The sequence below is a fragment of the Anomalospiza imberbis genome, chromosome 2 (genome assembly GCF_031753505.1).
Source record: "Anomalospiza imberbis isolate Cuckoo-Finch-1a 21T00152 chromosome 2, ASM3175350v1, whole genome shotgun sequence".
Taxonomy (NCBI): domain Eukaryota; kingdom Metazoa; phylum Chordata; class Aves; order Passeriformes; family Viduidae; genus Anomalospiza; species Anomalospiza imberbis.
Genome location: NC_089682.1, coordinates 84,172,844 through 84,189,494, shown reverse-complemented (window position 1 = coordinate 84,189,494; position 16,651 = coordinate 84,172,844). Strand labels below are relative to the sequence as shown.

The 16,651-nt window shown below is 35.8% G+C and overlaps 1 long non-coding RNA gene across 1 annotated transcript in view; it reads right to left on the bottom strand.

Moving 5' to 3' along the window:
• LOC137469423 (uncharacterized) overlaps nucleotides 1-16,651 on the bottom strand; it is an 86,306-nt gene that overhangs the window by 4,927 nt on the left and 64,728 nt on the right. Inside the window, exons 5-9 of the long non-coding RNA XR_010996498.1 lie at nucleotides 10,966-12,906; nucleotides 9,880-9,969; nucleotides 9,408-9,494; nucleotides 7,708-7,802; nucleotides 67-3,198 (exon numbers count right to left, since the gene is read on the bottom strand). This is a non-coding gene — a long non-coding RNA (uncharacterized lncRNA). The remainder of the gene's footprint in view (nucleotides 1-66; nucleotides 3,199-7,707; nucleotides 7,803-9,407; nucleotides 9,495-9,879; nucleotides 9,970-10,965; nucleotides 12,907-16,651) is intronic.

Sequence of the window (16,651 nt, the reverse complement as noted above, 5' to 3'; positions counted from 1 at the left end):
AATATTTTAATTTTTCTGAACAGGATAAGTTATTTGAATCTTCTTCAACCTAGAACAGGCTGTTACCTATGCTGCTAATTTATGGGGGGGAATGTAAACTCTCCTGTCAAGAAAACCCAAACCAAAACAAAAAACCTCTGAAACCCAAAGACTCAAAAAGCTGCTTCAAACATGGAAAGAAAGCAGTTTGAGGGTAGATTGCAGGAGGGAAGAGGTGAGTCCCCTTGCTGGTTGCTGAATAGCCATGAAGTTCTTTAATGCTGCTCCCTGCTTTCCATCTTCAGCATATTTAGAGAATATAGGAGAATAAAGCAGTTTAAAGCCACCTTTACTGGTGCTCTCTTCAGCAATAAAATCCAGAATTTGGCATAATAGAAGACTGTGATGCGATTCACAAATACTTCATTATCTCAGTGTTCATCTACTGGAAACATAAGGTATTCCTTTAGTGCGCTTTAATGGGTACTTATATTTATTGTATGCTGACTTTACCATTACTTCAGGAAATATCTTAGGAAAAAAATATGGAACATACAAGAAACCGCACAGTTAGTCCAATAAAAGCAAATTCCACTATCCTTTGAAATCCTACCTGCAGCTTGCTTTCATCTGCTAACAGCAATAGTTATCACTGCCAACAACCTTTGAACAAAATCATTTTGTGACTTTTTTGCACATATCCTTGATTTAACAAGAAAGATGGGGAACATCTGTGGGCAACTTCAACAGGGTGTTTTTTCAGAAGCAGGAGATGTGAACTTGAATCTCCTCAGTCTTCTGAAACCCAGGTTTTCGGTTTCGTGGAGGAGCCCCCTTGCCTTGAGATTGTTTCAGGTAGTTTCTTAAAACTCTTCTGAGACATTTTATGAAAGAGTGACAATTTTAAACCAGTTCTTTGTTCTGTCCCCATCTTTCCCATCCCCCCTTTTCAATCACAGCGCGTAGCCTTACCCTCTTGTTTCTGCCAGCTATCCCAAGACATCTGATCACTGATTTTTTTAATGTGTTCTAAGAGTGAGAAAAAGTCCTCCAGCACTCTGGCTTTCTTGGCATCCTGCTAGTCTTCTGTGCTGTAGTAGAAAACTAATTGTCACATCGGTTTCTTTAGCACTGTTGCAGCAATGGATTTTCAGCCACAAATCCAATTCCTTAAATGAAGATGAGGCATTATAACCTTGGCCATACCTGATGCAGAAATAGAGAACTTCTGTATTGTTTACCTCAGAGCAGAAGATGCTGTACCTCTGTGACAGAGCTCTTTCTAGAATCGTTGTGTCACCCAGTACTACATTTCATACAGTACCTACAGTATTCCATCACTACATGGATATACAGTGACCATTACAAAGGAGATTTTAGGTTCTCTTTACAAACTCTTTGGGAAAAAAAAGACAAAATGCCAAAAATGCCTACTAAGTATCCTGCAATTGTCAGCATGAAACATTAATTTCATTTTGAAGAAGAATTTCTTCGGTTTCTCAATATATAAGAAAACACAAACTGGAAGTATGCAGCTAGTTGCATTGGTAGCAACTTAGAACATGTACAAGAAACATCTTAAAGCAAAGCAAATGTGATTAAAAAACACCCAAGACTCTTGGTAAAACTGTACCTTGTTAAATAGCAGAAGCTCTCATAGATGTGCCTATAAAAGAGTCTCAGTCATTAAATAAGGCTCTACCTGGTTAGTTCACTGCCGGCTTACAAACTTTTGTTTTAAAACCTTGCATTCTTGACAGAACTTGATCTAAATACTTTGCCTTAGTCAGGCTGTAAATGTGATATTAAAGCATTAAGGTTTATCATAAGGACAAAGTACTCTTCTACATTTTTACTACAGCAATTTAAAAATAAATTTCTATAATGGCATTAAGAAACTGTGTGCAGGCACCCTATTTAACCAAGCTTTAACACTTCTCATACACAACAGACAAAACTTGATTCAATGGTAGTTTCTACGAGCACACAGATTTTTCTTTTCCCTCCACTTTCTCTATTTGTGATATAGGATTGAAAAAAATTGCTTGCTGAGTGCAATGAATAGCTGAATTCAAGCACAATTCTTTTCTAGAACCTCCACAGCAATACAACCAACAGGGGGCTGTCTGGCTACACGATGTTATCAAATCTGCAGTGAAATCCTTTTCCTGACTGTACAACTACCATTCATGCACACTTCCTAAAATTAGTTGACGAGCAAGTCATTTAACAGATTTCATACCTCCAAAACATTAGAGTTCTTGTGCATCTTTGTCTCATACTACTGCAAATCTCTTATTTTTGATCTGGAAGTTCCATTATAGATGGATAGTATAGCTTCAATGTATTTATAGATGCATCTGAAAATAACAGATATTGCTTGTTGAAAAAGGGGGAGGCTCTCACATTGTCTTGATAATAGGAAAGGTGTATCACAGCTGCTTCCAGATGCTAAGAAGCTATATCTATATGAGCATTTTTGTGCTGGTTTCATATGTTGATACTAATCTTCTGTACAAGAAAAGAGATAGACCAAAATGTTTTTAGATCTTTTTATATTGATTTAAAGAGCAGATAGGCAAAGTCTGTCTGTAGTACTGTCAAGAAAGGAAGAATTAGGCCCTGAATATTCCTTAAAGAGATTTAAGCAATGTAAATGCACTTTAAAACTGGAGTGCCAGTCCCAGGAGTGAAGGGTATTTTCTCAGTGCTGGCACTGTTGCTTACAACAAGCACATTCAGCTGGCTGAGCTTACTAAAAATGAACCTAAAGTCATTCAGTGAAACCACCAAAGTCATATGAGAGCTAGGGTAATAGTGAAGGAAACAAGACAACTCGTTCCCAAACTTGTCTGGCTCAAGAATCACAAGGTTTTAGAACCATAGTCTTGTATGGTTGTACGTTGACTATTCTAGCTGGTCCAATAATGTAACAACCCCTGAAGCTCTTTCTTTGCCTTTTTTTCAATAAAACATTACAAATTTATACATTTGAGACTTTCTATGCTGTAATTTATGCCTTATGTACTTCAATTTTTTTAAATACTTAAGGCTTATTTGAGTATTTGTTGAGAGATTTCCAAATGTTTTACTTTTAAAACCACTTAAAAGTATAAAACCTGCTAACAGAATGTTCATTTATGAGTAATAAAGCCACATACTTGCCCTGCAGAAACGTAGGGAAATGAGAAGCTTTCTATCCATGTCTGACTCCTATAGCTATAAACAGCAGAAGAAAACACTATGGATATATTATTCCTATCTCTCAAGAGAAACTAAGCCTTCACCTACTATGCACTGTATACTTCAGGTTGAAGATACAAACTAGATAAATGCTGCTATAATTAATATGTAATTTCAGAACTTTTGAACATAAAAGTTCAAATTTTACATTAAGAGGCAGAAGCAATACAAGAAATTTTATTTTATTTATTAACAAATACAGAGCTATTTATTATAAGTGAATAAAATATGGAAAAAATAAGTTACACCTGACAACCATTAAATAGCTTCTAACAAATAAACTATTTAGAGTGAAAAATAAGTACTCTAATGACTATTATCCCCCTCACAGAGAGATGAGCAATGTCACTCATGCCATTGCATTTTTTCATAATTTTTTATTTCTCTTGAAAGTTAAATATTTTATTGCGATACACTTACAACTGCCACCTTAGAAAGGAGGTTCGCATACATCTCAGACATAAGTTTTCCTTCAAATACATTTTAAATGTTTAGTTTGTTTTTTACATGAAGACTTGCTGCTGCTGCTGTTAAATGGGTTCAATAGCAGCTCACCACTTTGGGTATATTTCTATCATTTCTTGTGACTTCTGTAACAATAGGTTGTGATGATGATAAAGGGAGTCTAAACACTTCAAATTCAACCATTACTGTTAATGTGGCTACCTGATTAGAAGAGACTTCCCCCTATACTTAAGATACCATGACTGAGGGAAAAGCTGAAACATTTTCAGATCACTGTATCCAAATTTCAAGTACAGACCACACTCATTTAGCAGTGTGCCATAGGCAGTACCAAGAAAACTGCCTTTGAAATTTGAAGAAAATGGCAGTAGAAATCCTAAATACTTAGGTATAAGTCACTTTACGTTTTTAGAGATGAAGTGCTTACCACTGTACATTAAGAAATTGTTACAATTTAAATAGCTCATTCTTTCTGTAAAATAGATCTTCACAGGTAAATTTATTGTCAAATATGCTGAAGTTCAAACATGTGCATTACCTTTACTACACAGAAGATTTTGCACAATGTTGACGATGTTGCTTACAAAAATAACAAGCAAAAAATGGCACACAGGTGTAATAACGAATTATATTTGCAAAATAAATCGGTTACAAGACAGGACACAAATCAGAGTATTTTGGAGTTCACAGGACTGCAGAAATAGACCATGAATAAACAGCACAAAAACTCTGCTTCCCAGCCTGAGCTGGTAACAAGGAAAGTTGATTGCAGATGTGGTCTTTAAAAGATACACAGTACTCACCTCTTCCTCTGAAATCAGAATTAATAAATGCCATAGAAAATTCCATGAGGCAATGCATTACTGTAGTACAGCTACTAAACAAAAGTAGCTAACAGCCCTTCAAGGTATGTGTCCATTACCCCTACTGTAAATGTGACACGAAGGTGTAGAAACTATCATAGTATGCAACAGTTTGAGGGTCTCTTAAAGAAGATAGACTGTCAGCAGACATAACTTCACAGAGTATTTTAATTCAAATGACAACTCCTAAGAAGCTCAGCTACCAATGCAAACCACCAATGTTTCTTTCAGATGTGAGTCTTAAATCAGACACCTCTAAATCAAAGCACAATATACATGCTACAGAAACGGTGGCCTGGTTACTTGTCCAGCATCACGCAAGAATACAGGCAGAAAAATAAACATCGCATCCAATTCTTAGGAACTCTCACTTGACATAACCATGAAGACATGGTTTTCTCTACTTGCAGCCATTTGTTCCATTGCCTAGAGAATTTTTTACTGATTTCTGCATTTTCTATAGCAGTATCAGGCTTCTTGCTTGCACAGCCCACAAACATCCTCCCCAGCCCAGCACCACAGGCAGACCCTATCAATAGACTTAAACATTCCATGTGATCACGAAGATTGCTTCATAGTATACTGACACAAGGGGGCAAATGAAGATTGCAGAATCTTAAAGCAGGAGTTATCTAACTTCTTAATGTTTCATTTTGTGATCTTCTTGTTCTTTTTACAGTTATTAGCTTGTGCTTTGTTTTTTTCCCCCCTCAAAAAAAGCCCCCATTTCCTCCTTTGAATTCTAATTCCCCTTATTAGATGAAGCATTTTATTTACTTCCACAAAGACGATGAGAGAACTGAAGAATCTTTCACATGAAGACAGGCTGAGTGAGCTGAGACTCCAGCCTGGAGAAGAAAGGGCTTGTGTTTGTGTGATCTCAGCAATGTTTCTAAATGCCTGCTGGTGGGGGTATGGGAGAGGAAAGAAGACATAGCCAGGCTCTTCTCTGTCCAGAAATACAACAAGAGGCAACAGGTAAGAAATTAAGTGCATGAAATTCTAGCTGAACAGGACAGGCTGCAGAGTCTCCATCCTTGAATATATTCAAAACTGACTGGACATAGCCTTAAAGAAACTACCCTGTTTGAACAAGAGATCTCCCTAACAACCTAAACTACTCCTACTTTGAGATTTCTTATCAGGACCAAAATCCATGAAGTAGCTGAGGGTACTAATAGGCTTGCCCTCTTCTCTGTGGAATACAACAAGAGGGGTGAAATTGACAGTGATTTCCCATATGACAGCAAAAGCTACCACTTAACAGTCTGTATTCCCTTCTGGATCTGAAGTGCAGAGCACTCCAGTGAATGTTGGGAATCATCTGAGGAGTGCAAGCCTCTTTCCCTAAGCCTGACTTGCTCTCTTTGCCTCAAGCCAGATCCTCTGTCAGGCTGCTGCTTCTTCCAATTTCAATATACAAACAAACCCCCAAATCTTTGCCCAACATATTTCAATCCTTCTGATTTTCCAGTTCATCAGATCTGTCCTTCCTGTATTTGTTCTCAGTTCCAGCCTTTTAACATCACACTTTTAGACATTCTCCTAAAACTAGTTGTCTTCACTCATATACAGCTATTAGTCTCAGTTTATTTTCAAGCAGGCCTATCTTTTCTTGCCTTTTTATGTGAGTTAAGCATCTTTTTCCCATGCAGTTCCTAAGCCTAGCAGAAAACAAGCACCTGAACTGAAAACAGTGAGCCTTCCTTTCTTACATCAGGCACAGTCCTTAGGACCCCAGAGCTGCATCATGAAGTGAGTTTGATCCAGCCACAGTCTCTGGAACTACCCATACGGGCAAACCTCTAGATAATATAACTGCTAATATTAAGCCACCTGTGAACCATGTGAGAAATGTAACATTCTTTTAAAAGGTTTAGGAACTGAACGTTTGAGTAGGCCTTCATAAGCATCTGAAGTAGTTTTCTTATCCAGACAGGAACTTTGGTTCCTCAGTTGAACTCTGGTTCTGCAAATGCTCAAACTGTGTTTTCACCATGTCATTGAACTATTCTATGCTGCTAGGGCCACTGAACAAGGCACTCCAACCTTTGCCCTTCTGCTTCTTCCTGCTCCCTGCTATTTCCTGCCCTTGTGCCAGTGATAGGAGTTTGCATGGTGAACCAGAAGGAAGCACAGTCTGTTTCACTCTTTGCACAAAGGCCAACACGAGCACAATGAAGTAGTCAGGAACAAACAGTTTGGCCACTGGACTTTGACAAAGCCATGCAAATAGACTTTTTTGTTGTATGCTCTCAAGCCTCTGATCAGCTCTTTAGATTCACATCTACTCATGGAAGTCCCTGGGAAAAATCCTGGGTACATTAAAATACTAGATCTACAAGAGCAACTGGATGGATGGTCCCGCTGCAAGCGCCAGTCTGCAGCATGGTGAAAAAAAAAAAGCAGAGACCTTTAAGGTCTTACCAAGCATTTCTAAGTCTTCAAATGGCTGAAGTGTATGTGCAGATCTTTAATATTTAGCAGTTACATAGTGCTACCTAAAGAAACTCAATGAGAAAGGTATCCAACTTTGAGCCAGATAGGGTATTTTCTCTAAGTACTCAACCTTATTTTGGTCATGTATCTTAAGAGAAATGTAGTAGGTAAATGTGCACACCAATGTTCTTTATGAAAAGCTGTAGGCTATCTAATTCTGCACAGCTGTGCTATCGAGAACTGCTCAGGTCTGAATTAAATTGGAAATTTTAGCTATTAGTAATTTTGCCAGTTCAAATCCATAGCAGTAGTAGACAATTTTTAACAGTCTGAAAGTCTGAAATATGGTCAAATAATGCAAACTAATGAATTATAACAACTTGGATTCATATTAATCTACATCATGTTAGTATCTGTGCAACTGCACCAGTAGCAGTTCTGTGAAGGCTAAAATCAAAACAAATCTTGAGTGCAGATAAGCTTTTTTCCCTCCTTTTAAAACATCAATATGATATATTAACTTGACTCTGTAAACACCTATTTGAATAAGGTATGTGTATTTTAAATGGTAAAATACAACAGGGCTAATAAAATTAGATTAGCAAGTGATACTGAGTCATGATAGTGAAGAAAATAAAATCTTAAAAGGAAACACTCTTTCAGATCTGTATCTAAAATTAGTGACATTTACATAACCATTAGTCTACTTTTGACTCACCACACAGTTCTCGCATGCAGCTTTTAAAAGGAAAAGAGCCAAAGTAATTTCCATTCTCACTGCAGCAATTTCAATCATCTCAATGAAAGATTCTCCTGCAAGAGAAAAATCTCAGTGGAAGATGAGAAAAAAATTAGTAAATTCACAGTCAGATACACAGTTTAAACTTCTAACCATAAAACCGTTACCGGTCTATAGCCCAGTGGTTTAAGAAATGAAGTGGTTAATAAGTTTTGTTAAAACAATTGGAAGGCACTTTTTCTTTATGAGCTCTCTGTGTTAAACGCGTGACCAAATATTTCCCAGTTCCACTAATTTAGAAAAGATTGTAAAAACGAGCACAGTTTTAAGAGTTTTAGTAAAGAAATGAGTTGACAATTAAAGTAACATAATTTTTATATTTTTTAAATATATTAACAAACACACTTACCAATGCATTGTTAGATAGGTGTAGCTTGAGATGGCTCCTTTAGAAAGTTCAGTTTTCACATAAACCAAAGCAAAATTGTATATATGCCTATTCTATTTACCATCAGATACTATGAAGCTCTAAACATAGTTTCTGAATAAATGAAAATACAAAACAAACTAAGAAAGTGTTCATATACAAACAATATATAAATTTATAGCAACAAAAAGGCATAGGGAATACATGCAATGTCCTGTTCCACGACTCGCGTGCAGAAGTGGCTAGCCTTACTTCAGCAGCACAGTTAATACTGGAGATATTTACAGTCTTAACACCAATATTTACGTGCTGCTAAAGTATGACAGACATCAGCATCATAAGATTGACTAATACATAAGTGATATGTCTCTTCAGGGTGATGAAATCCTTGTATTTTTGAGGCAGCACAATATGGCCTGCACCTTTTCAAAACCCACAAACCATTATGTGCTGCTACGTTATGCCAAGGTGTCTACCACGCTTCAAGGAAACAGAAACATACTCTGAGCTGAATGCAGAATTTTCTTATTGAACTTTAGCTTTCATGTAGTAACATCAGTTGTATTAATATCTACAAAATGTTTAGAAAACATCTGTCCATTGTAAAGCTGATTGTTTATTTACAGTGAAGCTCTAGACTTTATTGTCACCTGTGCATAATACCTTAATGAGATATGAACCACAAACTGGAAAACTGTGTCTAGTTAGAGAAACTAAAGACTATGCAGATGTTTATTTCAAAAGAAAGCAAAAAATCTGGGTTATTTCCTAATCTGACTTTTTGTCATCTGGAAACTCAGATGTGAAAAGAAAACCCCCAACAACTTTCATATGTAAGAGAATAAGAGCTAATTTCAAAATAAGCTTCTGTGAACTATTCTATCAGTCCTCAAGCCATCTGTTAGCTCTGCAGCTTACCCTTACTGCAACTTTTGGGCAGACAGACTCAAAAGAGCCTTAATTAATTTCAGAGGAAAAAAATTATAACCCAAAGCAATTGCTAGCAAGAATAGTAACTTATCTGTTATTATGAGCAGGAGTTCATCTGTCCCAGCCTAGAATTGACCATGCTGCTTTACTTGATGTAGGCAAGAGATGTGGAGTTCGTGGCCCTGCTAGATATCATTTTCTTAGACTAAAGAATGTCAGAGATTTAAGTGTGTGCAGTCCTTTTACTGGTTCCCCAGAGAACATGAATTATGCTTTCTTTAATGATTTTATAATAAACTGTTAAGACAAAAGCTACTTGCACAGCATGGACCCACGCACACCACACTCCATTGCAACAAGCCTTCTAGTCAGGTCATGACAGACAACTTCTGGAAATTAACAGCGCTATCTGGAAGCACAAAAAGATTTGGCAGGCCATATGGGGGAAAGATTTGGGAATGTTTTGGGAAAATTTCGGAATTTTCTTTTCTCCCTTCCTAATACAGCTGGGCAATATCTGCTAGAAGTGTCCATTGCCACAAATGTGCCAATTAAAGTGAGATTGCCAACGTATATTTACAGGTAACAGCAGCAACACTCCTTATGTAGTTTATCCAGAGAGGAATGCTAACTTTAGGAACTGGAATCAAAGAGCCATTTCCAGTATATTTTATACATGCACAGCTCTATTTATACTTATCCCCACCCCACCTCTTACAAACTATGTTTGTTTTTTAAATCAGACAGCTAAAATAGGCAAACTAAATTAAATAGGCACAACTTACCCAACTTACCATGGTGAATTAAAGCAGGAGTGCAAAGTCAAAATAAACCTATACTGTAAACGTACTCTGACAGTTGGTCGCCCCCCTGAAGAAACTGTGCTAGGCATAAACCAAGAGAAGAAGTAAAGACAAAATCTCCTCCATATATGTGTAAACACACACACACATATATATATACACACACACACTCACATATATATATGTGTCATGTGGAAGGCATAGATAAAGATAGATGTGAGCAAAAATGCCAGCCAGCAGTAAAAGATTTACTTCAATTTTTCTGGAAAAAGAATATGAAAAATGTTCTCTAGCAAGAAAAAATACTGTTTTGTACTTGTAGATTTACCTTAAAAGATTGAAAGAAAATTATTAAATAAGACAGCTGCAACATTTAATACCTTTGGAAGTGCATTTCTCATTTTTACATTCAGGCCAAATTCTTCCTTTGAAACTCCATGTGTCTAACAGATACTATTCTTTCAATTGCCTGGTTGATTTCAGCTTCTAGCTTAAGTATGGAGAGGTTTTTTTCCTGTTGTATAACTAAATCCCTTTAAAATTAAACTATACACACCATGAAATGAAGACTTGGCAGAACTATTATGCTATTTTCTACAGAAAGTACATTAGTAAGAAAACTTGCAGGTAATTCTACCCACCCATACAAAACATGAACACAAAACCTTGCGTGAATTACAGGATTCCAGACTGTTTGAGTTTTTCCATTTTTTTAAAATGATTTTGGAAGGTGTTTTGTTGTTGGGGTTTTTTTTAACTTCACTACAAAATGTCCCAAAAGAAACCAATCAACCCAAAATTCAACACAATGTGACTATATGATTTCTACACTGCTATTAAAATAGACATAATCTGCAAGGAGAATAAGCAAATTATCACATAAAATTGAAGGCAGTCTGTGTGAGAAGAAGGGGCTGTGGAACAGGAAAAGAATGAAAGGAGGAAGTCCAAGATAACAAGTGCATTGATATCTGAGCCAGGAATCTACTGAAATCCAGGAATGTGTGCACAAAGCTCTATACCATTATGCTTTGGTCATAAAGTCAATATAGTTGTTACCAAGAGTGCTGCTTCTACCTCCATCCTTGTGTCTTAAGTCTGTGGATGAGAGACAGACAGACAAAGGAGACCTCGATAAAAGCTGGGAATCATGTATGCAAGCAGCTCCATTACATTTCCCAAGTTCCTAAAAGCAAGAGCTCTGCTGAGAAAGAAGGATTCTGAAGATGCAAAACTGAAATTCCACAGAAGCAACTCACATACACAGGTCAGGAATGCTCTTTGGAAAAAAATGTACTGGAACTGTTAAAAAAAAAAAAAAAAGAAAGGAAAAAAGAGAAGTGTGTGTGTATATGTATTTGCACTTGTTTTAGCAATTAGAGTGTTCCCAAGCAATGAAGGAGCCTTTCCTTGATTTCAGTATTTCTTACTTGATTTATCAAAGACCAAGTCCAATATAAAATATAATTTTTGGTTTTTATTGTTTATAGTTCAGAGTTTATGACAACACCAAGCCAAACTCAATCTTTCTGACCTTATGAAAACCAGCTACAAGTCAATTCTGGCTACTATACATACTAATAAGCTCCTTAAATGCTACTATAACTGCTAATAAGCTCCTTAAACCTCTATGTAACATATTATATCCAGAAGGTACCACTAGGCCTGCAATCTGACTGACAGGTCAGTGACTTGGAGTAAAAGATACCAAGGACTTTGTATTAAACACTGTATGTTGTCTTTAATACCCAAGAACATGATCTAAAATTAAATATTTACCTTGTGCTTTTTGGTCATACAAAAAAAGCATTCCCTTGATACTTCTTGGCCAGAAACTCTTCCTCATCAATAGTATTATACATCATTGCTCACAACCACATTCCATTGCTTTAGTTCCTTACTCATTAATACAAAACACAGATCCAATATGAAAGCAAAGCTATTGCTTCGCTGTTCATTGTGACCCTTTCCCAACCTTATTTCAGATTAAAATTAGAAAACTGAACATGAACCTAAAAGACTTAAGTGCTCCACAGTGTAAAAGCATTGCATTTGTCCACCAGTGTTACTCTCCTGCACAGCCCTGGCATCAGCAATTACACATGTCCGTATCTCAGTTTTGCCAGGTTAGCTTAGTTTAACCAGAAATGAGACAGGGTTTGCACTGAGATGGCACAGCATGAAGTGGGGCATCTTTGACACGTGTGTCCTGCTCTGTGCATTCCATTAATGGAGTAAGTTACTTCTGTGTTAGACAGGACATTTTGCAGTGAAGCTTTTTGGACAACTGCTGGTGAATTTGCCAAGCTCTCCTCTCACAGTTCAGTGTCACTAACACACCACCTAAATATGAATAAACACAACGGCAGTTACACGATGGCAGCTCAACACTGGAAAATACTTTTAGGGTTTTATTGAATTAATCTGGGAAAAAGACAGATAATCTCACTGTTCACTACCAAGAAATCTGAACACTTCCATTCTCTAAGGTTCTCAGATCTAAAAGTATATGTAGCTGTATCTTGCTTGTACACTGTTTACAACCCTCTCTCCAAGTTAAAACAATAGCTTCATTTTATTTTTGTCATATGCTTACTCAATACTGCAGTATTTATACTGCAAACATACTAAAATTTATAACTCTTGTTCATTCTTAAATCTAAGATTTAGAAGTGTATTATTTTACTCCTGACTTCTTGTTTCTTTGTTAAGGAACTGTCTTTCCATTTAATTTGTGGTGTCAGCAGCCTTTTAAAGTGATATGCATGTAATTTTTAAAAGAAGATTCCACTGAAATATTTCAGAACATTAACTTTAAAGGTATCAGTGAACTTTCGGCTACTATTCCATTATTATTTGGTTCAGGCATAACCTACAATACTCAGTTAATTCACTCAGCTTAATTGAGGCTACTTTCTGGTCAGAGGAATAAGAATTAAGAGAATAAACTATATACCTTGATTGCTCTTCTCCTGAAGTAACAGCACGATTTTTTAATTGCTGTTTAAGACTGCAGCTCTAAAAAGAAAAAATAAAATTAAATAATTAAAAAAAAAAAATCTATCTCTAACCTAGCACTTGTTTTGCATATGTTTGGTTTTTTTTCCAATTAAATAACTCTTACACAGAAATAAGTTTGCCTCACTTCACCTCAAAGAGGTGCAGTAATCCAGGACCAAGCTTATACACACTCTCCATGTATAATAGGCCCTCCCATACCTTCTAGCAAGCAGCTGAATATTTCTAAGACTATGATAAAATTGTGTAAAAAAAAAAAATCACAAATAATGCTTTAAATAATTCTCTGAACAAAAAGATGAATATTTGAACAGAGATAACTAGCACTAATTTAGAGTTTTGGTAGCACAAACTTTGACATTAAAAAAAAAGTGTGTTCACGATCTCGTGATTATGTTAACAATACTCCCCATATAGCTATGGCAAAAGACTGGGAGAACTACATTGTTTTGCAATGTGAAGTATTAATAACTAAAATAAAGCAGATGATTGCTGATTACCGAAATTTAATGCTACTAAATTTGGAGAATCTATATCATGTGTCCAGCCATCTCTCCAAGGATCATGAACAACCAGATTTAGACTAGCTGGAGAACTACTGCAAAAGATAAACATGAAATAACAAAGCCAGCTAAAAATAAAAACCAGGAAGTAAAACCATTGAGAAATTCAGAAGTATAAAAATACCTGGAAATTTAGAAGTGCAGTTAAGGACTCCCAGCATCAAATTTGGTTTTACACCCTTTTTACTTAATCTAAGACTTCAACTACTGCTTGTACTAGCTTGACTCATGTATTAATTTGTATGAGGTGCACCCCCCCACCACGATTGCACTCAGGAAGACAAACCAAAGTGAAAACTGTTACTTGATTCTGCAATATTGATGTTTCTACTGGAGTGATGAATAGCAAACAGAATGCAATGGATTTCTGTGAAAGGCAAGAAACTAAAGGTAGTCAGTTCTGACTTGAACAAGTACAGTATGTCAATTTTTATAGCTTGCTAGCTAAAAAAAGCATAACTACAGGAAGCTGATATAACACACAAAAACTTTATCAATATACAGTTTGGTATATTATCATTGTATTTTAGAATCAACTGCAGCTTAAAAATAAAACTGAATGAGACTAACCCCCTCCCACCTCTTTTCCCAGCTTATAAAAAGTTTTTTGTCAGAAGTTGATGTATTAACTAGATTGCTATGAAACACTTTACAGGGAACTTGTAAAGTGTAACAAGCTCCAAGTTCTAGCAGAGTTTGTAAAAGTTGTATTTCAGAAAAGCTTTCCAGACCCCTCTTGACTGCACTGGTATAGCTTGCACACAACTTTTAAAAATCTGTCTTCTCTGCACCTTTGGCAAGCACACAGGAAGAAAAACTGTGTGAACACTTTCAATCTGTACCAGCATTCTTTCTGCTTGAAAGGACACATACAAAATTAAGAAAAACGAAGAAGCTAATTTCTAAGTTCTACAAAGTAATTTTAATATTTCATTATAGTAGTAATTAAAATGTTCTTTTGTCCCAATTTTATCACAAAAAATATTAAAACTAAATATAGTGGATCCATCAAAAAGAAAGCCAGATCTTAGAATATAATCTTCAGTTTCTGTATGGCTATTAAAAATTTTTCTAACATCTGTTCAGACTAAAAAATAATTAAAAATGATAAATATTTTCAAGTTCTCTAATAAATGTAGACTTAGATTATTACACTATTCCATTCAGAAAAGATTATCCTATTATTATAACTCAAGTTTCCAAAACCTAAAGTGTATAGAATCATTAGTGATAAAAGAAAATGTGACAATCCCTCTCCAAACAACAATAACTGTTCAATACAAACCAGCTACATAATGTAAAGTTATTAAGACAGGAAAACAGGTTCTCCTTTTAAGCACATTAAATTTTAAACAACCAAAACTTTAAAATCTAACAACTACTGGTTCTACTACATTCATTAATTTCTGGTTTTCTTACAAAAAAAAAATTAGTTTTATCAAGTTCTCAGAAGACTTGCTCACGTAACAGTCACAAGCCTTGTGTAAAATTTTGTGCTACCCTGAGTTGGCAGAGTTTTTTATGAAAGGCCATGCAAGTACTGCTGTTTAAATCTTCTAACTCTAAAATGTATAGCAAAGCATTTCTTGTCCTCAGTAGAATATTCAAGTTGTTTGTGCAGAAGCCTTGGTGGTCTGTGCACAGGATCAGTTTCCAAAGTACTTCTAGCAAAGTGAAAAATATATTGGTCAGTATTAGCTAGACTGCCTTCCTAGTTGCTGTCTTATCTCAAATTGGTAAATAATTACAAACCATAGGCCAGTAACAGAGCAACATTTTTTTTTTCATTGCCTTACAAATAAATAATAACTAATTACAGTATGCCAAACCACAAATCTTAAGTTGAGATTTTGTTACATCTCAGTATTGTATGGGACTATAATGCCTAAAGATGAAAACCAGGCCCATAGCTCAGAATGAAACCTCACTTGTAAAGGGCTAAATTTGCTGCTTGTCTGCTTTCAAAGATTTAAGGTCAGAGTGACAATGCTATAAAATAAGGGTCAAAGCACAAAAAGACCAAGGCCACAGAACAAAGAGCTTTTCGTGTCCTGAAAGAAGTTGCTTTTTGTAAGCCTGCCTTCTGGCTCAGGCAATAAATTTGTCTTTTTCTTAACATCATCACTACATGACTTCTATAAAATGCCAGACAACAGCATGACTTATGAAAGGTGAGACTGACCTGTTTGAAGAAATCAACTGTTAAGGGAATCCACTAGTTAATAGCAGAGGAACACCTCCTAGTAACTGCTACTTTTCCAGCCGTTAGCTGTATTTTTACAACTTCATTATTTAATTAGTCACTTCAGCAGAAGTTTCAGGTGTCCATAACACCTTTGGGGTGCAGATTCCTGGTCATATTAATCTTATTGTTTATTCAATGGTAGCTGGTGCAGCAATCTTTCCCCCACCTCTCCATGAAATACTAATAGAATCCTACTAATCTTAATAGATACCATCTGACACAGAGATCTGTGTACTCCCTTTCAAAAACATTTCTTGTTTTGTTCCCCACTTCCCATCAATGAGACCCACTACTCACAGAACTGAACTAATACGAAATAAAATGGTGCTTTCTAAGGCTGACACAGGTCAATAAACACTAAATTCCATTTTTCCAGCTAGAAAACAAACTTCACTTAGAACATGCTTTTCCAAAGTAATAACAATGGTTTTGACAAATGAAAGGAACTTTATCCACAAAAAAAAAAAAAAAAAAAAAAAAAAAAAAGACAAATGATAAGGATGCTGGGTGCTTCTAGCTTTATACTAAGTTTGATTTTCAATATTTCACTAACAAGCTTGAAGTAAAACCATGCTGAATTAACTAGATGTTAGCATATTAAGAAAAAGGATTTATAATCCAACACTTAAAGTACACAAGTAGTTAAAAAAAAGGAAAAAAAATCAGAATTGTACTCTCAAACTAGTAAATACCCACAAACCTAAAAGATGTTAAATTTCTGAAAACTAGCATCTGAATTTTTTAAAATAAAAAGTTACTTGACAGTATGCTCCTTGAGCAATATCAGCACTGCAAGAAGTGTTTCTCCATCGTAATCCAAACCTATATGAAAGAACCAGAATTACCTGCATTATCTTTTATAGCAGGTCTAAGGCGAGACATTTTGAAAACACAGATCTTCCATACTTCAAATAATTATTTTCCCCTTCAAAATAGA